Source organism: Eptesicus fuscus, chromosome 16, assembly GCF_027574615.1.
Source record: "Eptesicus fuscus isolate TK198812 chromosome 16, DD_ASM_mEF_20220401, whole genome shotgun sequence".
NCBI classification, from domain to species: Eukaryota; Metazoa; Chordata; class Mammalia; order Chiroptera; family Vespertilionidae; genus Eptesicus; species Eptesicus fuscus.
The window spans coordinates 36,087,055-36,110,237 of NC_072488.1; the positions used below are offsets into that span (position 1 = coordinate 36,087,055).

The window sequence follows — 23,183 nt, forward strand, 5'->3', positions numbered from 1 at the left end:
TGAAGCGCTCAGAGGACAGCGGCTTCCTGAGAGAGCCGGAGCCGCCAGCTTAGCTGCTTCCAAATTCCTGACTCTTAGATACTCTTAGGAATGTTAAACGTTTGTTTTTAAAGCCGTGGCGTTTTAGGGTAATTTATTACGTAGCAATAAATAACCTACATGAAGCATTTAGCAACTAGGAGCGGCTTTTCCTACTCATGTTTGGAAAGGCTTCTTGGCCGGGGTTTGGCCTCCTCTGACAGGCAGAAATATGAGGGCTCCCAAAGGTCACAGCCACTCACCCCCATTTCTTTTTCTCACTCCTTCTCCCTCCCCAGGTACTTCCCTGGATGAAACTAATAGCCCAAGGACAGACCAGAAAGAAATCTCACCTGAACTTCCCTTAGGTGACTACCTGGAGCTTCAGGGACATCAGCTGCCACGACCCCACCCCCACTGCTCCGGGGAGGTCTCCAATCAGGGAGGCACTGACCTTGGGCACCAGGATATTCCCAACGAAATTGTGTCAACAAGCCACAACTCATCAGAACCTTCATCCTAACCCTACAAAAGCCCTAATCCCTGCTCTTGTTAAATTGGAATCTAAACCTTTACCTCTGGTTATTCAGTGAGTTACTCATTAGTCCTTGTGCCCACGTTTAGTATGCGTACAAACCTCACCTTTTCTTTTGTTAATCTGTCTATTGTTAGTTAACTCACATGCCTCCACCCGCACCCCTCAAACCTAAGCTGGTAGAGGAAAAGTTTTTCCTCCCAACACTCTCAAATCAAAGAATCCCCAATACCTAGTAGGAGAGATGCCTCAGGGATTCACAGCCCCCTCACCCCAGGGAGCCACAGACACACAACCGCTGGATCCCAGGTCATAGGGAGGCAGGATAGTAAGAAGCTGTGAAAATTCGTTGGCAAGTGGAATGGGGAACTGAGGACAGACAGCGGGTTCCAACGGGCCCCATCCAGCACCGTGACTCACCTGCCTCCTGCTCCCTGCATGACCACTTCCTTAACCTTTGGCCCTGAGAACAATGCGGGTCTGACCAGCATCAAATAAAGCTTCTGGAACAAAGCTTCCGGTCTGTTGACCACAGAGACAAGAGTTTTGGTCAAACTAGAACATCTAGGCCTCAACTGTGTTTTAGCTTGAGGCCCAGAAAAGCAGCAAAACCAGACAGAAGTGAACAGGTAAAACCAACTTGTATCAGGACCCCCCTACCCTAGCACCGACCAATCAGCAGAGACCATGACGCTGACTCTATACACTCGCTCATTTTGATGAATCATCATATCCAAGGACACACCTGCAAAGCTGATGAATATTCTATTGAGATCCTCCCCTGAGACCTCCCTTAAAATTCCTGCCTTTAGGAAACAGATAAAAACCCAAAGGACCCAGTGCATGCCCTCTCTAAGGCATGCCCACACCTTCCTACAGAAATGGAATTTTTGGACTGGAACCCGGATTCTTTGTCCGCCGGAATCAAAGAATGAATCCACGGACTGAAGGTGGATATAGCAAAGGTGGAGATTTACTGAAGAACAAGTACAGACTCCCACATGGGGAGAGGGAAAGAGTCCCACAGAATGGACTCCCACTTGGGGAGGGGGAAAGGGTCCCACTGGGTTCCTTTTCCCTATGGCTGATAAAGGCTGCAGATCCTGGTGCCTTGACATCCCCTCTGATTGGTCACTATTCCCTTACACTGGTTACTATAGTAACTCCTGGGCTCAAAGGTCCAACCTCACATGGGACATGTGAAGTTCTCCCCACTCCCCTTTTCCTATTGTTTTCCTATTCCCTTTGGGCTTTCCTCTTCTCCTTCTGAATGGCTTCCTTCTCTATTTTGTAAATATAGGCCTTTTTCTGTTCCCAGCTTCCTCATTCTATGGAAATGTACTTCTGCTGCTCTGCAGCCCTGTGTTTCCTCCACCGTCCCCTAATTTTCAAAATTTCTAAAATTTCCTAAACCTGTCCTATTTTACCCCTAAAATTCCTGTTTCACTACCTTCCTTCTTCAGGTGTGTACCTTTGTTTCCTTTCTCCTAAGCTCCAGGGGCCCTTCTGAGTAATTTGTTTCCTGAGTCCATGCAGCCTGGCTGGCTCACTTCTTCTGCCTCTGACTTTCTTTCTAAAAAGCCAAGGCCACTCTCTGGGTAGCCCACTCGATTCTTCTCTTCCAGTGTGCTTTCACTTTACTTGCTAAATAAACTTCCTCTTGTGCTAGAGTTCTCGTCTCTGAATTCTTTCTTTGCTGAACTCAAGAACGGAGGTTGCTGAACGGAGAGCCCACCTCAATGCTAACAGTAGGAGGGGCAGCTGCTGATTTACAGAATGTGGCAGCTCCTGGTCTGTAGCAGCTTCCTGTTGGGTTTTGGCTTATTTGACAAACACCTAGTGCTTGCTATGTGCCAGGCTCTGTTCTAAGCACTTCATAAATATGAAGTCGTTTAATTCTCATAACAGCCCTCTGAGGAAAATGCTATTGTTGCCTTCATTTTACAGTAAGGATCTCAAGGCATGGAAAGGTCAAGCAATTTGCTCGAGGTCACACAGTGAGTGAGTAGCATAACAGGGATCCATCCACACCCAGGTGGCCTGGTTCTGAGATGAGAATTGACCCAATGTTTGTTCAGCGAGTGATGTGTGCTGCTGGGGCCCCGTGTCTTGGCCAGGGCTTCTGGGGCTGGACAGGGTTATGTATCTTGGTTCTGGGGACAGGAATGCTGGAAGTTCACATCCTAGGCCACATGGTTACTATGAGGAGGCTAAAAGGGCTAATTCCAATGTAACCCTGATATTTAGGGCTAGTGATGTGAGTCCAGGCCAGTAAGCTCGGTGTACATTCCTGATGACCTATGATTAAGTCACTACCTCTTTCCCAGATACTGGTGTTGCAGAACCGGTTACAGAGGCCATTGGAATGTGGACAGTGCTCTGGCCAGAGGGAGGGCTGTTGACTCTGACGCCAGGCCAGACCACCAGATATGGCCTGGAGACCCCCAACACCTGGGGGCCTTCTTGCAAGGCCCGAGAAAAGGACCAGAAGCATAATCCATGCTTGTGGGACAAAGTTCACAGGGAGGGAGATAGAAGGGAGGGCCCCATGCGTGTTCCTTCACTCAGATTTGGAAGGCTGCTCCCTGAGTCCGCTGGCGTTATTAAACAGTGTCCCTCCTACTTCCTCAGAAGCGTCCTTGGTCTTCTTGGTCTTCTGCAACAACTAGGGCAACCAGGGGGTGGGGTGAGGGGGTAGGGAGTGTGTGTGTGGGGTGGGGGCCAACCTCTGTGCTCAGCCCTGAAGGTCAACCTGAGTCCTGCCTGGGGAAGGAGAGCCTCCTTCCCGATCACGCTCCTTCCTGCCTCCCCAGCTTGGCTCAGCCAGGTACCTTTGGGGATGCCCCCATACTTCCCCACCTGCATAGACCATTATTTCTCAACCAAGGGCAATTTTGCCCCCCAGGGATCATGTGGCGAAGTCTAGAGACATGTTGTTTTTTTTATTTTATTTTTATTGTCACAACTAGAAGGTTACTAATAGCACCTAGTAAGTAGAGGTCAGGGATGCTGCTAAACATTCTAAAATTCACAGGATGACCCCTCACAACAAAAAATTACCTTGTCCAAAATGCCTGTAGTGCCTAGGTTGAGAAACTGACCTGGGCCCCTCCCACAGCTTCCTCAAGGCCCAGGACCCCCTCCCCCACAGGATGATTCCTGTTACAGTGGTGGTTGTGGTCCTGGGGGGATCCTCACTTCTGCACCTCTTAGAGGCCACCAAAGAACATGAATGATTCAGTTTGCACTCCAGCTCTAGGTTCTTGGAAATAAAATAAGGATGTTGAGGTATCGACAAATGTAGTTGACATTATTTTGTATCAGGCTCTGTACTAAGCATTTTACATATTTTATCTTATTTATTTTTCATAAGCTTGTTTTAGATGCTATTGTGATCCCCATTTAATGATTGGGAAACTAAGGGTTATAAATGTTAAGTAACTCACCCAAGGTCCCACAGCGAATAAGTGACAGGGCCGGGTACCCAGCCTCCCCAGGTCATCGGAGGCGGTGCTGATATAAACACCAAGGCAAAGCAAAGATGCTAACTTCCCCAGGGAGGGCCTGCCTGAGGTCAGGAACCTCCTGTCCTCCCCCGACAGAGGGATCCGCACACTCACTCCATAGCTCAGCTGCAGCCAAGACTCCCTGGAGCTGGGCAGACAGTGGTTTGACCTGACCTAGTTCTTAAAAAAAGGGAGAGGAATAGTAGAGAGAAGGGTTTGTTTTCGTACAGGGACAGTTAAGACAGAGAGGACTGGGCAGGGAAGAGATGGGTGAGGAAGGGAGGCTTAGGAGCTTCTTATTATTTATTATACCAGCGGAAAGAATGGGAGGTTTGTTTCTAAGCCATAAATACCCTCCTTTGATCCCTGTGCCTATCAGAGATAAAGCAGTCGCCTGGCCTCAGAAGCGAGTGATTAGCAATTCTCACCACGCCCTGCTCCAGAGTAGCTGTGTCAGGATGTGACCAGGCGTGGGGAGGGACCGAAGTGGGGCGAGTTCCTGCACTGACCAGATTCGGGTTTGCAGAGATGAAGTCAGCCTCCCCTCTTACGCCAGAGAACAGAGCTAGACCCCAGCTTCTGGGCTCTGCCCCCCGTCGACTTCGCCTTCAGGGCCCTGTGAATCCTGACTCCGCTGAGAGGCGACGGGTCCCGTGTATTTTCAGAGCTGCAGGGCCATCTGAAAGCTCTTCAGAGGCTTTTGGTGCAAAGTTAAAAACCTGGGACCCGGCCCATTCTGACGGGCGGAAGAGCTTTGAAGTTCCCTTTGTGAGCTTGTTTTCACGGCCCCGCTCCTGCGGTGCTGGAATTAGCCTGCAGCCCTGCCCCATCTCTGGAGATTGACTCCCAAACGCCCCAAACCTTAGGAAAGTGCTGCAAGTTCCACTCACCATCCCCCCGTCACTGACTCCCTTTTCTTAGGCTAAACTGTCAAGGAGACCTCGGAGCCCCGACCAGGAGACATTCTCTTCCTGTTCCTAGTTTCTCTAGAGATTTTCTGATGACTCTTAGAACCGAATGTGAGGGCTGAAGCTTCCAAGAAGTGTGCTGGGGGTGGGGGTGGGGCGTGGAAGAAAGGACTTGATAAGGGACAGGGGGCGTGAACAAGATCATCCCTGCCGGCCGCCCACCCAAGCTGAGGGCCAGGTCTAGGCCAGTAACAGCAGGGCCCAGAGAGAAGAAAAAAACAAGGGGATCCAGCCTTTCCAGTCGTGTCCAGTGAGTCAACCACTGCGGTTTGTGTAGCCAGATATCAGTCTCAGGGATCTTTATGGCTCTGAGCTTCACAAAACAGGCTCTGCTACCGCATTGCTCAAGTCCACCAAAATGTCTGTTTTGAAGGAGGAGAGGAGGAAGAGGGGGGAGGAATAGAATAATGATAGAAAGATAGATAAGGAAGGGAGGGAGTGAGAGAAAAGGGGGGGCAGGGGGAGAATGGAAGGAAGGAAGGAAGGAAGGAAGGAAGGAAGGAAGGAAGGAAGGAAGGAAGGAAGGAAGGAAGGAAGGGGAGCAGAAATCCTAAACCAGCCTGCATTACTTTTCAGAGTAAAGACTTTGAGCAATGGTGTCATCTTGTGGCTGTGAAGAGGAATTACAGCCAGCATCCACACGTGTGTGTGTGTGTGTGTGTGTGTGTGTGTGTGTGTGTGTGTGTTGCTCTCCCCTCCCTCCTGCCTTCTCTTCCACTTTTCATCTATATTCCAGAGTAATATTTCTATATACAAGGTTCTAGAATAGCACTGCCCAAAAAACAATACCCACTAACCACATGTGAGTATTTACTTAAATGTAAATCAATTAAAATAACCTAAAATTTGAAATTCACTTCCTCAGTACATGACGCATTTCAAGCCCTGTGTGACTAGTGACTACTGCATTGGACAGCACAGGAATAGAACACTGCCATCGTCGCAGAACGTTTCCTTGAACAATGCTGTTGCAGGAAGTTCAGAGTAGTCATTTGATGGAGCAGTATAAAAATGCAGAAGAAATATCGTTTAGAGCCAAATTGTACCTTCAGAATGACCCCTGGTTAAGTACATATATTTTTTAATGTTTGTATTGATTTCAGAGAGGAAAGGGAAGAGAGAGAGAGAGAGAGAGAGAGAGAGAGAGAGAGATCAATGATGAGAGAGAATCTTTGATTGGCTGCTTCCTGAATGCCCCCTTCTGGGCTGTGCTCACCCATGACGCATTTCAAGCCCTGTGTGACTAGTGACTACTGCATTGGACAGCACAGGAATAGAACACTGCCATCGTCGCAGAACGTTTCCTTGAACAATGCTGTTGCAGGAAGTTCAGAGTAGTCATTTGATGGAGCAGTATAAAAATGCAGAAGAAATATCGTTTAGAGCCAAATTGTACCTTCAGAATGACCCCTGGTTAAGTACATATATTTTTTAATGTTTGTATTGATTTCAGAGAGGAAAGGGAAGAGAGAGAGAGAGAGAGAGAGAGAGAGAGAGAGAGAGAGAGAGATCAATGATGAGAGAGAATCTTTGATTGGCTGCTTCCTGAATGCCCCCTTCTGGGCTGTGCTCACCCATGACGCATTTCAAGCCCTGTGTGACTAGTGACTACTGCATTGGACAGCACAGGAATAGAACATATGGGTCAGACACTGTCCATGGTGTCTGATGCTGCTGGGGCACGAGCCATGAATCTTGGCTTCCCCACCCCTCATCAGCCTGTCCTCAAAACCTCTACAAACTCTGCACCTCTTTCACATGTCTCTTAGGTGAGGCCATATTTGCCCAGTGAAATACCTGCTATTTGGTGTTTGACTCAACCCTAACTTTAAGATGTGTTCACTCTTCAACAAATATTTATTGCACTGTTTTTATGGGTCAGGCACTGTCCTAAGACCTGGGGACCTGGCTGAAAATAAAAACATCTGCACTCATCTCCAAAGCATCTTACATTTTAACTGTAGAGACAGTTATTAGGTCCATGCATATCTATTATAATAAGAGGGTAATATGCTAATTAGACTGGACGTCCTTCTGGACAGAAGCCCGGGTCTGGGTGCCTGGCGGCGGCCGGAGGGAAGCCAGCCCAGGTCCCAGGTTCCAGAGGTAAGTCGGTACTTGCAGCCGGGAAGGAAGGCCTACTCTTGCACGAATTTCATGCATTGGGCCTCTAGTCTAATACAATGGCAAGTGGTAACATGTGCAATGAAGGGAAATCAAGCAGAGGATTTGTAAGGCTATTTTAGATAGGGTAATTGATCAGGCACACTTTTTAAAAAAGTTTTTTTTTTAATTGATTTTAGAGAGAGGAAGGGAGAGGGATAGAGAGAAACATCAATGACAGAGAGAGAGAGAGAGAGAGAGAGAGAGAGAGAGAGAGAGAGAGAGAGAGAGACACTTTGATCGGCTGCCTCCTGCACACTTCCTACTGGGGATGGAACTCTCAACCCAGGCATGTGCCCTGACTGAGAAACGAACCATGACCTCCTGGTTCATGGGCTGATGCTCAACCACTGAGCCACACCAGCTGGGCTCAGGCACACTTTTATAAGCAGATGACATTTGTGCTGAGACCTAACTGCAGCGAGGGAGAAGGCCAAGTGGAGATCTGAGCAGAGAAGGAATTGCACATGTAAAGGAACAAAGGCTGGGGCAGTCCCTGTCCCTTCCTGTGGACGTTCTTGGGGCTGTGGCTCCAGGATAAGCTGCTATAGGGGATGACACATGAGGTAACCTCGGCGTCTAGGGTCTATGAATAGGTCTGACATTTATCTCTTCTCTAGTGCCCTCTGTCTTCAGCATCCAAAGATATCCTTGTGGAATCCACCTGCCAGGGGCCCCCAGAGCACGTGGGGAGGCCATGCTCTAGGTTCAGACTCGGGACCTTTTGGCTCCCATCTTTCTGAATACAAAAGCTGACTTCAGTTATTTTATTTATTATTTATTTATTTGAGAGAGTGGAAAGGAGGGGGAGAGACAGAGAGAAATATCTAAGTGAGAGAGACACATCAAATGGTTGCCTCCCGCAAGCACCCTGACCAGGGCGGGGGATCGCGCCTACAACCGAGGTAACCGAGGTACGTACCTTTGACCAGAATCAAACCCGGGACCTTTCAGTCCACGGGGCCGCCGCTCTCCCCACTGAGCCAGACCGGCTTGGGCCAAAAGCAGACTTCGGATGTGAGAAATCCAAAGTGCTTCACTGGCGGAGCCAGTGTTTCCTTTCCCCAAATTGCCGGGTTCCCTCCTGTGACCCATGCTGATCCCATCACTCCGCCTGTGCTTGTATCCAACAGCCCGGATCTCCAACTGAGTGTGTCCACTGACATCAACGTTGACATGAAAAAGAGCAGTTCTTTTAGAGAGCAAGCCCACGCTGTGGAGAGCCGGGTCCGAGCCAGCTCGTGGGCCAGGCTGGCCTGCTCTTTCCTTTGATCACCTAACAAACACAGAGAAGTTCCCAGGTGTTTTTGCCCGTTTTCCAGGTTATAAAAAAATATCCCCTGGAACATTATTTGGGAGCAGAGGGCGGGTGCTAAGCCTCTTTCTTCACCTGTGGAGGCTTCTATTCCCTATAGGCAGGGAACCGCTTGTTCATAAGTAAAACTGCTCCAAAGGAGACCGCTCTCGGCGCCTGTGTGGGTTTGCTTTTCCCGCAGGAGTCAACAAGAATGAGCCATTTGTTTCCTGGGTGGCTTCTGGGTGGACCAGGTAACTGGTTTAATCAGGCTCGTTGACTCAACAGGTCAGAAAGGCCTGCAGCAAGGAGTCTGAGGACGTGATGCGTGATGCGTTTTTTCCAGGATTGCACTCACAGTGCCCAAGGCAGCTGCAGGGGTGGGGGTGGGGAGGTCCCAGAGGACACGGCCTCACCTTGGTGGCCAGAGTCAAGTGACCGACCGCCACCAAAATATAAACACAAAACAAACAAAGTCTCCATCTGAAGGTTAGAATCTCCCCCAGTGAATGTAGTCTTTCAGCTTTTGTGATTTCCCCAAGGGCTGTGTTTGACATGTGATGATTGCAGAGGGTTCTCTTCAAGAGGAAGTGCATCTGGTTGCTTGTAACCTTCCGGGTAGGAAAGGGCCGAGGCAGCCCCGAGCTCCTGCCCGCGGCTCTGTCAGTGTCAGTGTCTGTTGCTCAGGTAAGTTTGTGCAGGTAATAACACTGTGTTGTTGCAGAGCTCCCGGGACGCCTGCCTGGCTCTGGGAAAGGCCTGCCTCTGGTTGAGCCTGTGCCGGGGTCCTGTGCACACGGAGGGCAGGCCGGTCCCAGCGGCCTCACAGCTGATCCAGCCTGTACCCGGATCAGAAACCCCCGGAGACTCACCTAGAGTGAAATTGGCAACCAGGGCAAAGAATGATTTAGCTGTTTCCTCCCCGCTGCCAGCCACAGCCCTTGGAGAGGGAGAGTGGCATTTGCCTCCGTGTGGTCTTCAGTTTTGGGGGGCGGGGGCTGGGGCTGGGGCGGGGGAGGAGGGCTGGCAGTGTTGGCAAGGGCTCAGGGCAAGGATACTTGGGAGTTGCGGGGGTGGGGTGGGGGGGGCGGTGTGAATCGTGCAGCATTTCAGAAGGCCAGTTGGCAGCATGAGTCATGCCCAGAGCCGTCCTGGCTTACTGGTTGCTGTTAATGTTTAAGGTTACCCCCCTTTTTTTTTTCATCCTTAAAAATGTGCTGCTTCGGAGGATAACGGATGTGGGCACCCAATCTTTGGGGTACCTTTAGGAAATGTGTACAAAGGTGTAGCTCTAGGGACGTTTACCTCAGGGCTACTCGGCATAAAGAAAAGTTAGAGATCGCTGTGTGTCATACAATAGAGGATTAACTAAAGTTAGTTAAATGAATTATAGTGCATCCACGTAGTAGAATGCTAGATAGCCGTGAAAAGTGAAAATGTAGTGAGATATTTAATAGCAGGAAATATATACATGTTAAGGAAAAATACTAAACAGTGTATATAGTCTTATTATTCACACTTAGTTTACAAAGGAAAAAAAAAAGCATGAACGGAGGACTGGATGAAGGAATACACACGAAACTGTCGGTGGTTCTCGCTGGGAAGTGGGATTGGAAGTGGCGTACATATTCCCCTTCATGCTTTTTTCTCTGCTTTTAAATTCTCTACAGTGAGCAGATGTAGGCAGAGCAATGACTTCCCCGAGTCCTAATCCTTAGAGCCTGTGACTATGTTAGGTTACCTGGCAAAGGGAATGAAGGTTGCAGACGGAATTGATGTTACAATCAGCTGGCCTGGAGGAGGGAGGTTATCCTGATCATCCGGGTGGGCCCAACGCAGCCACAGAGGAGGGAGGCTCTGTGGGAGACTCAGCCGTTGCTGGCTTTGAAGATGGAAGAGGGGCCACGAATCCAGAAATGCCAGCAACCCCTAGAAGCTGGAAAAGGGGCGGGGAGTGGCTTCTCCCCTGGAGCCCCTGCAGAAGGAAGGAAGCCAGCCGACACCTTGATTTTAACCCAGAGAGTCCCACATTGGATGTCTGACCTCCAGAACTGTGTGTCCTTTTAAGCCACTAAGTTTGTGGTAATTTGTTATAGCAGCAATAGGTAACTAATACAATGGATTTGTTTTTTTACAGCGAGAGAGAGAGAGAGAGAGAGAGAGAGAGAGAGAGAGAGAGAGAATGATAATAAAAGAGGATTAATCACTCCTTGTAATTTAACCCAGCAGCCATCCAAGGAGGTGCGAGGAGCAGGCCTGGCACTGTCTTCTTCCTACAAAAAACCTGCGTGAAAAGCTCATAGGAATGGCTGGCTGTTGTTTTGTTATGAATGGAGAATAATAATGCAAGGGATAAGTAAATGACCCGACCAGCCCGCAACCCGAGCATTGTCTACAGCCGTGCACACCATGCACGATTCGCTGTGCAAAATGGGTCCGGGGCAGTTAGCACTGTGGGCCCAGAAGACGGAGAACCAGGGAGTTGCTACTTTTGAGAACTCTGGGAGTAAGAAAGAAACCGAACTCGCAAGGAAGGCCTTTCCAAGGGAGTGGAAGCTGCCAGGTTCTGCTGCTGGCTTGTGCCGGCAAATCCCGTTCCAGCACCCACAAACAGAAGAGGGGCGCCGGGCCCGGCCCCTGGGCAGCGGTGCCAGCCCCGCCCACGGGAGGGAGCTGAGCGTGTTTGCAGCGTCGCCCACTCGGGGCTGTTCACGGACGCAACGTGCTCAGGCTGGAGCCTTGCGGAGGATTCTCTTGAAACCCTTCCTGTTTGTTTGGAAGGAACTCTTAGGGAAACGCCAGGCCCCTGGCAAAGGCTGCAGTGAGTAAGGTTTCCACCAGCATTTTCGTGTCCTTTGCTAGTGGGTCTAAAACCACCTCCTCCTTGGCTAAATCTATTGCAAAGACTCCCCTTCTGTGGCCGACAGGGCTCTCTGGAAGCAGGCGCTGAGCTGGAGTTTGGTGAGCAGGACGCTGGTCAGGGATGAACACCTGTGAAGGGCAGGGAGGGGAAGCAGGACTGGGCAGAGGGAGTGGCCACACGGTGAAGCAGGCATGGCAGAGCCAACCGCACAGGCGTATATACGGCCGTCAGAGCTCTTGGTGGGTGGGTGCCGTGGGCAGGGTTTGACCCCTTCCTGTGATCAGTGTTTGGATGTGTCATGGTCTTGGTGAGGCAGCCCCCCCCTCCCCCCCAAAAGCAAGAGTCTGTTTGCTGATGGCAGCAAGTCCTTCCCTGAGGGGCAGTCGGGTTGGCACACCTCTGTGGCCACCCCACTGTCCCCTGAGTGGACCTTGTCCTGCTTACTGGCTTGGACCCACAGTCCTGCTAACCTGGTGGGTCCAAGAGGGACTTGGCTTGTCTTGCAGAGCTCCTGAGAACAAGAGGGCGCCGTCAGGGAACTGTGCCACAGCTCAGAGCCAAACCCTGCGTGTCTCTGCGTCTTTCTAATCCTCCCGAGGTCCCGAGCCACTGGAACGCTCACCCAAAGGCGGGAGACCGTGTGACGGGGCGGAGAAGGGATTTCTACCCTGAACCAGAGGGGGGTCAGGGCCCTTCCCAGGCTCCATGGGTCTGAGGGTGTGTGGCTAATGGGGTCATCTCAGGTTCTGCCCCAAGGGGTTGGGGGGAGCTGCTCTTGGCCATTTCGGGCTCTGTCTGCTGGTGTTACCCCTGGAGGTGACATCGGCTTCATGTCAGTCTGCTGGTCACTTCCAGCCCCTTGTCACAGGCCAGGCCCTGCTTAGTCCCACACAGGGCCCAACTCCAATCTTAAGATACCGCCTGCCTCTGCTCGCCCAACCTGGGGGCTCCCAGCCTCAGTGCCCCCTTCCCATTTTGTCCCTTTCGGATTTGCTGACCCTGTCATGGGACAGTGCCAATCTACGTGGCTCTCGGCCCAGGCCCTGCAGCCTGGGCACGAGCCACTTCCTCCCCCAGTCAGTTCCCGAGGCTTCACCGCCCACCCCTGGCCTGCAGGTAAATTCGGTCAGTAACAAGCACTGAACATTCATAATCCCCTTGATGAATGGGACTTCCTTCTGTTTGCTCAACCCATACCTGCCACACATTCCAGAAGGTGCCACCTTTTCCTAGTATTTCAGCATCTGACGAGCAAGTCAATGTTTATTTTGTTCCTGCTGCTCATGATTTCGTATTATACACGCAAAATGCTGTGCATTATGTACGCATGACCACACCTGAGCACCCGCCGTCTGTGTAAGAAATAGGAACTTCTTGGTACCTTTGAAGTGCCCTGTGGTCCCTCTTCTCCAAAACATCTCCTGCCCTCTCTCCCAGAGGTGGCTCAGGGGCCCGTCCTGAAACTCAGTGCATCATTCCTTTGTTTTCCTTTGCAGTCTTACTTGAGTATGCATCCTATACAATACGCTTTTTGCTTTTGCTAGTTTTAAAAATGCATGTACATGGGCCCTAGCCGGTTTGGCTCCGTGGATAGAGCGTCGGCCTGTGGACCAAAGGGTTCTGGGTTCCATTCCGGTCAAGGGCATGTATCTTGGTTGCAGGCTCCTCCCTGGCCCGGGCCTTGGTCAGGGAGTGTGCAGGAGGCAACCAATCGATGTGTTTCTCTCACATCGATGTTTCTCTCTGTCTTTCCCTCTCTCTTCCACTCTCTCTGAAAGTCAATAGAAAAACATCCTCGGGTGAGGATTAACAAAAGAAAAAACAAATGCATATACATGGAAATCCACTGTATTCTTCTTCTGTGATGCTTTCTTTTCACCCAATATCATGTTTTTGAGACCCACTCCCGCTGTGCTGTGGGATTCTATATCCAGGCCCCTCCTCAGTCTTCATCTTTCCCGTGACGCTACAGGCCGAAGGGTCGTGGGCTTTCGGGTTGTCTGTGCAGGAGTCTCACAGACACCCCCTTTCTTTCTCATTGTCCTCCTCTTGTCTCCTCTGCATCTTCCATGGTAACTGCCTTGACGTCAAAGACGCCCCCCGCCACATCCACCCACACACTCCCACACATGTGCACCCACACTGCCCAGGGCTTATGGAAACAAAGGAGAAACCATGGCACTCACCTGGACGTGGCCTGATGACTGTGAGATTTTTACTTTGCTGAACCCTGGACGGTGGGACGAAATGTGTTTTCTCTTCCTGCTTGAGGAAAGTGAAGCATGGTGGTTTTATTGCTATTGGACGAGGCAGGCAATGCTTTGCAAACTTTCGTGAGCACAAGAATTACCTGGGGGTGAGCGTGGGGGCTTGTTATTTGGGCAGATTTCTGGAGTCCATTCTCCAGAGGTTCAGAGCTGGAAGGTCCGGCTGCGGCCCAGGAATCTGCATGTTAGAAAACGTGCCCCTCCTCCCAGCATTTCTGATGCAGACGTTTTTTGGCTCCTCTTTTGGCAAACATTGGACACTTGACCAGAAATGCTGTCAACCTCCCAGCATTTCTCTTAGCGAGACATTAAATGAAAGCCTGTCCCCGGAGTGTTCAACACTGGGCCTGGGTAGAAACAAATCGCCCCTGAGGTTTAAAATCCTGGCAAGGACGTGCCCTCCCCCCAGAAAGAAAGGTCCGGCAGGCTCCAGATCTGAAACTGGCCCTCTCCGTCCAGTGTTGAGTTTCGTGGAGATTGCTGCATTTTCACACAGAAAGTGGGAAGGAAAAGCTGGTGTTTGCTGCCACTGCATGAGATGGCTCAGCCACCAGCCTGACACCAGCAGTCCTAGGGCTGGGTCATGACCGGGATGGCAGTAGCAACAACTGCAGGGGGCAGAGTCTAGCCCACAGGTCACCCTGGAGCCAGCAGTGTGGCCGACAGTGCCACCGTAGGCCTCAACCAGGCTTTTTGCACACTTTCTAACTTATTGGGTGGGGTGGGGGGTGGGGGGGGGGGGTGGGGGGATGGTGGGTGGGAGACAGGCCATGAGAACTGGGCATCTTGGCAAAATCTGTTGATCATGGGCACCTGTTTCCACTTCCCTGTGGAACAAAGTTCTTGGCCAGTGGCCACACTTACCAGTCACACTTGTTGGGGGAAGAAGCTGACTAGGCCCCTGGGGCATGTGGCAGGGATCCTCAGGGAAGCAGCTAAACTGTTCTTTTCCAACCTAATGAAATTAAAAACAAAACAAAACACACACACACACACACACACACACACACACACACACACAGAGTCTCTGAGCCCAGGGCAGTAAAAGAGGTCTTGGGTGGCACAGGGAGAGCCCAGGACATGTTTGTCTTTGATGAAATTGGGGTAGAGAGGGGGGCGTTGTTCAGTGAGTGAGCCTGGCTCTGCATGGTGCTGGGCCTCGTGGTGAACAAGAGTCACAGGGGTTCCTGGGCCTTACGAAGCTCTGTGTCAGGAACAATTGTAGATGTGTGCAAACTGACGTATTTGCTAGATCAGTGGGACCCAGTGGGGCGGGGGGAATGGATTTGACTTTAGTCCAGGAATGCTTTACAGAGGAGGGGAGACACTGAGTTTCTAAGTCAGGAGAGGGCGCTGCAGGCAAAGGAAGTTGTCAAGAGCAAAGGCCTGAAAGGGTTCAACGGGCTTGGATATTGCTTTGACTCTGTGCAATAGTGCACGGAAGGTGCTTGGCTCACAGTGTGGCACTGAGCAGGCCCTTTGGAGAGCGGCAGGGAGTTCTGTGGGGGTGGGGCCCGGTGGGAGCAGCCCGAGATGGAGCTGGGGAAAGGAAGGCAGGCGTCAGTGAGCCAGGCCGTGTCCTCTGGAGGAGGCAGGCCAGGGCAGGGTTTAGTAGAGCGTGCCCTGGTCTTGCATCTTGGGAAGATCATCTAGGGACCGAGTGGAGGGGGAAGGGCTAGAATCAGGGCACCACTTAGGAGTGACTTGGAAGTTGTGACTGAGAGGTCAGACAAAGCCGAGGGAGACACAGGGCTCCATGGGGCAGCATTTTAATATCTATAAAGCTGTGACAGCCGGGAGGAACATAAGAATGACAAAGTTCGTTAGACCTAGAAGGAGAAGACAGTTATGTTATCCAAAGAGCCAGAAAAATGCGAAGTCTAATCCAGTGATGGAGCCCACTGGCTGTACTCTGACTTGAAATCTTCAGCAGTGACCTGACACACCTCTGAGGAAGGTGGCACCTTTCAGAGTTGTCCACAGGAATCTAGTCAAAGTCTGGCCAAAACTTGGTGCACAGATGTCTGAGGAGCAATTTTTTCCTCAGAAAAGAGTTCCCCAACTTCTGTGGTGAGATCAACATGGGCTTTTTATAATCATGCAGACCAACTGGTCTTTTCCCTGGAAATGCAGATTCAGTGGATTTGGCTGGGGGCCCAGGAATCTGTATATTTAATAAACACCCCAGGTGATTCTTATTTTCTGGAAGTCTGGAAACCCCCACTCTGGGAAACTTCGTTAAGCCCAGAAAGATTTAAAACGAACTATAGAAAGGATTTTAAAGTAAATCTACAGTGTTGATTCTTTTGTTCTAAGAATACTCTATGCATGTTTGGCATTTTAACTATTTTATAATCTTGAAGAGAATTTGATCTATTAGAGGAAAAGTGAGACTTATAATTCCAATTTAAAAGTGTAATTGAATAACTGAGTTAGACTTGTGATTTAAGTTGAAAGTTTAATAAATTTATGTATGGTGTTAGAAGAGTTAGAACATGAGTGTTACTATATTTATTAGCTTAGCGTATTAGATTTATATGGTTTTTAAAGTTGTTGGTAAGATTTTGTTTGTTAAACAACTGAGGTATTAAAGAAAGAAATTGCAAATATTAAATTTATAAATATAGTTTTAAATGTTTGAATGTGCCTAGTTAAGCTTATTAATTGGACCAAATATTAACCAAATAAATATTAACCAAAGACATCCTTAAAAATATTTGCTATAATTATGTTTGCTAAAGTTATAAACAGGGAAAAGTATTTTAAGAACTTACAAGTTAAAGGAAGGTTTTAAACAGATGAATGGATAAACAAAATGGAGTACATACATACAATGGAATACTACTCAGCCTTAAAAAGGGAGGGAATTCTGACACATGCTGCAACATGGATGAATCTTGAGGACATTATGCTACGTGAAATAAGCCCATCACAAAAGGACAAATAATATATGATTCCAAGTACATGAGGTGCCTGGAGTAGTCACACTCATAGAGACAGAAAGTGGGAGGGCTGTTGCCAGGTGGTGAGGGAGAGGGGGAATGGGAATTACTGTCTAATGGGTACAGAGTTTCAGTTTTGCAAGATGAGTCGAGTTCTGTGGATGGATGGTGGTGATAGTTGTACAACATTATGAATGTACTTAACACCACAGAATGAACAATGTGCCACTTAAAAATGGATTAGCTATCACAGGTGACAAATGGCTGAACGAGGTGTAGCAGCTACAACTTCCCAATCTGTCTTCCTGCTGAGCATCGCTGTCCCCCTGCAACTCTTCTCAGCAGGCGCCAGGGCTGCCTTTTCAATGTCTTCTATGAAGATGACTTCTCTCTGAGTGACTTCAGGCCCTGCCCACGCCATACTCGCCTCTTCTTCGATGGACTCATTCCTAAATGCCAGCTGAAGGGAATACCATCTCCTGTGAGTTAGATGTGATTTTTTTCCCCCTCTTATGTTTTTAATCAGCTCTCTTCACACCTCCTCAGCAACCTGAACATGCCTGTTTCCTGGGCCAAGTATAGGGAAAGTGTGCAAAAGGCAAAAATGTGAGCTTTGCTATTCAGAGCACTCACGTGAAAAGGTTTTCTTCCCAATGCTTCTAATCCCGTTCTTTTTCTCCTGGAGGAATCCGACCCTCTTGGACAGAAACCTACGTTCCCACGAAACACCACATGTCGTCCTGAAAGGCAAGGTGGGCAAATTCTCCCTCCCAGTGATGCCAAGTCAGTTTCCTCAGAGCATCAGGTGCAATTGGACCATTTGGCCTGGTCCCCAAGGCCACGTTGTTGTCTATGTCCACAGGTTTAGGGTCCCGGGAAATGATGACTATGGGGCAGACTCTGACAAGATCGTGTTTCAGGGGGTGTCCTCTGTGGTAGAAACAGCATGGTCTATGCCTGTTGGAAGAAGAGGGTTCACTCTTGTGCCACCCAAGCTCTGGCTCTGCATGTGGTCTTGCTATTGAAGAGCCACACTCGAGGTGGGAGATACAGGCATTTTAGGAGGAAGTATTGTCTTCCACGATCTCAGAGCAGATTCAGGGGAAAAGATCATGAAGCCTCAGGTTACAAAGTCTTCCATCCCATTTCAAAGAACTTCCTTCAGACCCACTGTTAGTTAGCACTATTGGGCCAAAGAAGAAACTTGAGGTTTCTGGAAGTTCTGTGTCCCATCTGGTTCAACCAAGCTTCTTCATGTTTCCACACTTGCAGCAAGTGGCTTCCTGGCCAGCGACTCACTAGGAATAAGTGAGAAGAATCTTTGGAAAATGGCCTCTTCAGCTCCAGTAGAAATAGCAGTCTTTGCTAAGTGGACAGAGACCCCAGAAGAAAGTATACGTGCCTGGCCCTCAGCCAGCAGAGAAGCCCATTTGAACACTGTGATTCCCATAACAAGCTTCGTGATGATCACTGACTGGGCAGTTTTAGTCCTCACCTGTGGAATGGGGAAGGCCAGAGAGTGCTTCAGAGGATGGGTCAGCCACAAGGCCAACCCCTGTTGACTGACTGGGATTAGTTAACCACTCACGTTTGGGATGATGGGAAAGGACTACACCCTGGGAGGGGGAGCCACTTTCTCTCAGCTCTTCTCAGGTGGTGGAGGGCATTCCTTGAGGGGGCAAGCAACTACCTGTGCGAACAAGTCTTGCCTGTTGAGACACCATGCTTTTTATGGGACAAGTCAGCCACTGAGTCCCAACTCTCCCTGGAGGGCAGGCTATATCCTAACCCCAACATCACACAGCTTCCTCATATCTCCAGGCCCTCTCTTTCTGTGTCCTTTCTACCTAACGGGAAAGAAGATCCTTTGTTCATGGGTGAAACCTTGAATAGCCCCAAGGCTGCAGCTAAGCAAGAGATGGGTTCTCTGACTCAGTTTTTTTCTCAGAAATAAAAATAACTCTTTCTTCATGGGAGAGGGAGTAAATGTCAGTTGAGACTCCACTATATGTTCACAAATGCTCTTCTGCTAATCCCTCAATAACCTTGAAATTGGTGTAGGATCTCCATTTTACAGGTGAGGTACCTGAGGCTGAGGATGAAGGAACTCAAGCACAAATACAGTCTTACAAGGTGTTTTGGCTTAAGTGTAGCAACTACAACCAGACAGCTTGGGTTTGAATCCTGGATCTGCAGCTTTATAACTGTGTGACCTGGGTTAAGTCATTTAACCTCTCTGTTTTATACTCTGTAAAATGGAGATGAAAATATCTCATAGGGTTCTAACCAATTTAATTATAGAGTGCATATTGAACATCAGGACCTTGGCACAGAATGTGAGCTAAATGTGTTTCATCTATTATTAAAACCGTTATCAATGTATGAACTAAGTTTGAAATACTAGAGGGATTTGATTCCTATAAATAGGAAAGCAAAACTGATTTCTCTCTTGCTTTCTCCTGTTACCCATGGAGATGTAACAATATTTTCCTCACTTCCCTGGAAATGGCTCTGTTCTAGCATTTCAATATAATCTAGGAGGTAAGATTTCATAACTGGAGAGTATTAGATATATTCCACACCCATTAATCATGTTTAGAGACCTGAATCCTCTAAAGCCATCTTGTAAGCCGATAGCAGAAGAGAGGCACTGTACTCAGACCACAAAGTATTGTCTTCATGAGTTATATCAGGGAATTGATCAGAAACCAGCGTTCTGATCCAGATTTTCACCTATGTGCCTTTCCAACTTTACAGATACACGGACTTAATACATTTTTAGTGTATTGTGTCTAAGCTTTAACCTTTGGCTTAACTTCACCCAAGGGCCATTGTTTCAGAATCCATTCCCAAGTCTAATGTAAACTCAAACAGAAATGCAAACAATGAGAGCACACTTTAAGTCAACTGGGGAATAAAAGTCCCAGAGGCTTGTGACACTGAAACAATATTGCGATGCTTTATTGATAAGATTTTTTTTTCTCCCCTCTCTCTGAAGTTATCTTTAAGTGATGGTTAAGTCAGAGCACCTCAAAGAGTCTTCGAGTGGATACTCTTCCAAAGTGTTAAGATCTGCCGTGAGAGACATTAAGCAGGAGGTAAGTTGAGGACAGGACTAAGTGGCTGTGTACCCATGGACACTACTTGTTCTAGTGACGGGGAGAGCAATCCCCGAGGGGGATTCCCACCCCCTACACATTCTCATTTTTTCTCTCCCTCCCCCCTTCTCTTGTTTTCTCTCTCTCCCTCCCACCCTCTCCTCCTGCCTGACTCTTGGCTCTTACCCAGCTGGGAAACTTTCCTCTACACCCTGACTTGCTGGTCCACCTCTGGCTGGAATCAGGGAACACAGTCGAGGGGCAGCGGGTGTCAGACAGGGGTGTAGGTGATTAGGCTCTAGTCCCAGGTGAGTCCCTAATAAGGTTTTGGACAGAGTTCCCCATTCCAAGTCGGTTTTCTTAGCTCTGTAATGTCCATGTGTGAGCTTGACAAAGGTTCCAGTTGACTAGAATACTACACCAGCTGCATTATTGCCAGATCTCTGACCTGGTGACCGAGGTGTTTTGGGAGCAGACCATCCATCCCACGCTCCTTATCTCCTCAGAATTGAGATGCATGCAGTTTTATGCTCTAACAGACATTAGTAATCGTGGTAACTCTGGTTCCACTCAATATTCACCTTCAGTTGACAAAATGATTCTTCATCAAACTAATATTCCTCATATACAAAGTTCTGTGCCTCAGTTTTCTCTTCTGTAAAATAAAAACAATAATAGTAACCACCTCATAGGATTGTTATAAAGATTAAGTGAGTAAATATGAAGAGCTTAGAAGAGTGCATGGCATGTAATGCAAGCTATAAAGTGTTAGTGGTTATAAGACATTGTTTAAAGGGCTATAAATTGTCAGGCCCCTTCTGGAAAACAGGGTAACAGCCATATCAAAAGCCCCAAACAGATGCCTTTTAGACCCACTTCTAGAAACCCCAGAGATATATAACTTGGAAAACTCAGTACCAATTCATCCTAAGATTATAATAATAAGTAAGAAATATGAGTGCTGAACAAAATCAAATAAATTATGGCACCCTCTGCTTGACTGATTCCTTCACAGCCACTAAAAGACAACAGCAATTCAAACCTGTGTACATAGACATAGATGTATACATACAAACATGTGTACATAGATGGAGTGTGTGGGCTGTGGCATTGTGGGTTTTCCTTTTTCTTTCATAACAAGAAGGAGGAAATCAGCAGATGCTTAAGGGAGTCAAATAGAAGCAGAAGTGGGAACAGAAGACAATAACTTCCTTTACCTTTATCCAGGAAGACTTGACTTTAATGATTGACCAGCGCCTCTTAGCAGTTCTGTGCTGGAATTGGTTGCCTTTAACTTCTGTTCTTTTTTTTTTTTAAACATATTTTATTGATTTTTTACAGAGAGGAAGGAAGAGGGATAGAGAGCTAGAAACATCGATCAGCTGCCTCCTGCACACCCACTACTGGGGATGCGCCCGCCACCAAGGTACATGCCCTTGACTGGAATCGAACCTGGGACCTTTCAGTCCACAGGCTGACGCTCTATCCACTGAGCCAAACAGGTTTTGGCTTAACTTCTGTTCTTGAAGAAAAGTTTATTCAGAAAAAGATACTCCTGTAAGAGACACACAGAGCTGTCTGCCTAATGCTGTAAGTATTGGGTCCTGTTTTGGCAATACTCCCTTGTGTTCTGGGACCAAAGGCAGCCTTTGGAAGAACCTGAAAGATAGTCTGGCAGAAGGGACCAGGTAGTGAAACTAACCAGAAGAGTCTATTTCTTCTGTTTTCAGATGTGCACAAACGCGACGTGGCCTGGAGCTCTTCAGCGATATAGCAGAATGTGTCAACAGACATGGCTCTCGGTCACGTCGCTGCCAAAAGGAATATGAAGACCGCGTCCCCATGCAGCCGGCATACTGTGTGTGAGTGCTTCTCACACAGGTGCTGGCTGCCTGAATGGCCGAATGCCCTCCCGCGTGGTAGGCTAATGAGCTGCAGGGATCTCCCAGGAGACCTGCATGCCCTCAGGTCAGGGCTGAGCTCTCCTTCTGATGCCTCTGGCCACACACGACAAAGAAAACATTCTCTGAAGGATACAGAGTTTAGGAACTGTTCTCCAACTCGGAACACGTGTAAAATCGTGAGAATCTTGACTGGTTTTTCTTTTGCAAACTGTAGCTTTGGAGTACTTCCACAAGGATGCTATTCCTGATTCTGATCAAAGTAGATGTGCATAAGAATTAACTTGAACATCCGGTTGTTTCCCCAAGGCTCCATCCTTTGTGTCCTTGCTTTTAGAAGTTTTCTTACCAAAGACAGCGTTGGGCGGGGACTTGTGAGTGAGCTCCTTCTGAGCAGGTCCAGAGAGGCCAATGGCCTTCTCCTGGCCTTTACCTTTTTGAGGAATTACTGCTGGCGATGTAATTCATTCTGTAGGGTTACTCAGGAAATCAGGTAAAGTGCCTGGTGCTGCCACAGGCAGATTAATAGACACTATTTCTATTTCCATCTTGCTAAGTTGCTATGTGAGCTTGGTCTTTGGGTCTCAATATTCCCATGAAATGATGTTGAAGGTTTTGTCTAGCTCTTGAAATTCCAGCAAAGATGCTATTTACCACAATCATTTTCCATTGGACTCTAAGGGCAGGCAGGTGATCCTGCAATGCTTGCTTTAATTATATTGAGCTAAGTGGGTGGGGGAATTAAGACACAATTAGGGGGCAGGTGCTTGTGTCCTATGAAGATAATAGTGGGAGAAATTTGTATGTAGGATGAAGAAAAACTTGGAGGCAGGCAGGCTGGGCCCTGAGTTTCTAGAAGCAGGAGCACTCTATCCACACACAGTGCCAGGTATGGGCCTGGTCTGTAGAAGGAACTCCTCTACTTGAAGTAAAGCTGCCTGATAAGGGATATATCCAAGCTGGCCTCAGGCTCTTGGGGGATCCAGGGCTAAATAGAAGCCCTGACCATGATCGGCAGCTTCCTGCCCCAGCTCCCACATCCTAACTTCTCCTAAGAGCAGCCTTGTGAGCTGAATGGAGCTGGAGAAGAGCTGCGGTGGGAGGATGGGGTACAGGGCCCTTCTGAGAGAAGGGAAGGGACTGCAAGGGGGTGTCAACTGCTCCAGCTGGACTGAACCATCTGTGCGGGTGGAGTGGAGTGATTCCATGCCTGCCTGATGGAAAGTTGGGGCATCAGAACCAGGGTGCTGTTGCATGAATGTGGCTGCACGAGGCATGTACTGGCTTCTCTGTGGGGCCTGGCCAAGGTGCAGCTCTGTGCCCATTGCTCCCCAGAGTCTAAAGAAAGGCAATGGCATAGCCGAGGTGCCTGGTGGTAGAGCAGACACTGCCTACCACGATGACCCGAAGAAGTGTCGGGCTGTGGTCCCCAAGCCCAGTCTGTCACCTGGCCTTCCATAATACTCTAATTTTTGAAATCTTTTTAAAGAGTCCCTCTTAGAATGCAAATACTCCTAGAAGGGTTGGGGCCTCATCAACCTATACTTAGGCTGTATCTTATTTTTTAATAACAGTTTTATTGAGGTATCATTTACATATCCTAACATTTGCCTGTTTTAACTGAGTTG

At 48.6% G+C, this 23,183-nt stretch overlaps 2 long non-coding RNA genes across 4 annotated transcripts in view; both read left to right on the forward strand.

Moving 5' to 3' along the window:
• Positions 1-762, forward strand: part of LOC114233707 (uncharacterized) — a 39,671-nt gene extending 38,909 nt beyond the window's left edge. For all 3 annotated transcript variants that reach the window (XR_008558615.1, XR_008558617.1, XR_008558616.1), the window contains exon 5: positions 318-762. This is a non-coding gene — a long non-coding RNA (uncharacterized LOC114233707). The remainder of the gene's footprint in view (positions 1-317) is intronic.
• A 4,457-nt stretch (positions 763-5,219) lies between these two features.
• LOC129151902 (uncharacterized) lies at positions 5,220-17,301 on the forward strand. The gene is made up of 3 exons (XR_008558620.1): positions 5,220-5,277; positions 16,899-17,037; positions 17,242-17,301. It is a non-coding gene; the product is annotated as an uncharacterized LOC129151902 (long non-coding RNA).
• Positions 17,302-23,183: the final 5,882 nt, after the last annotated feature.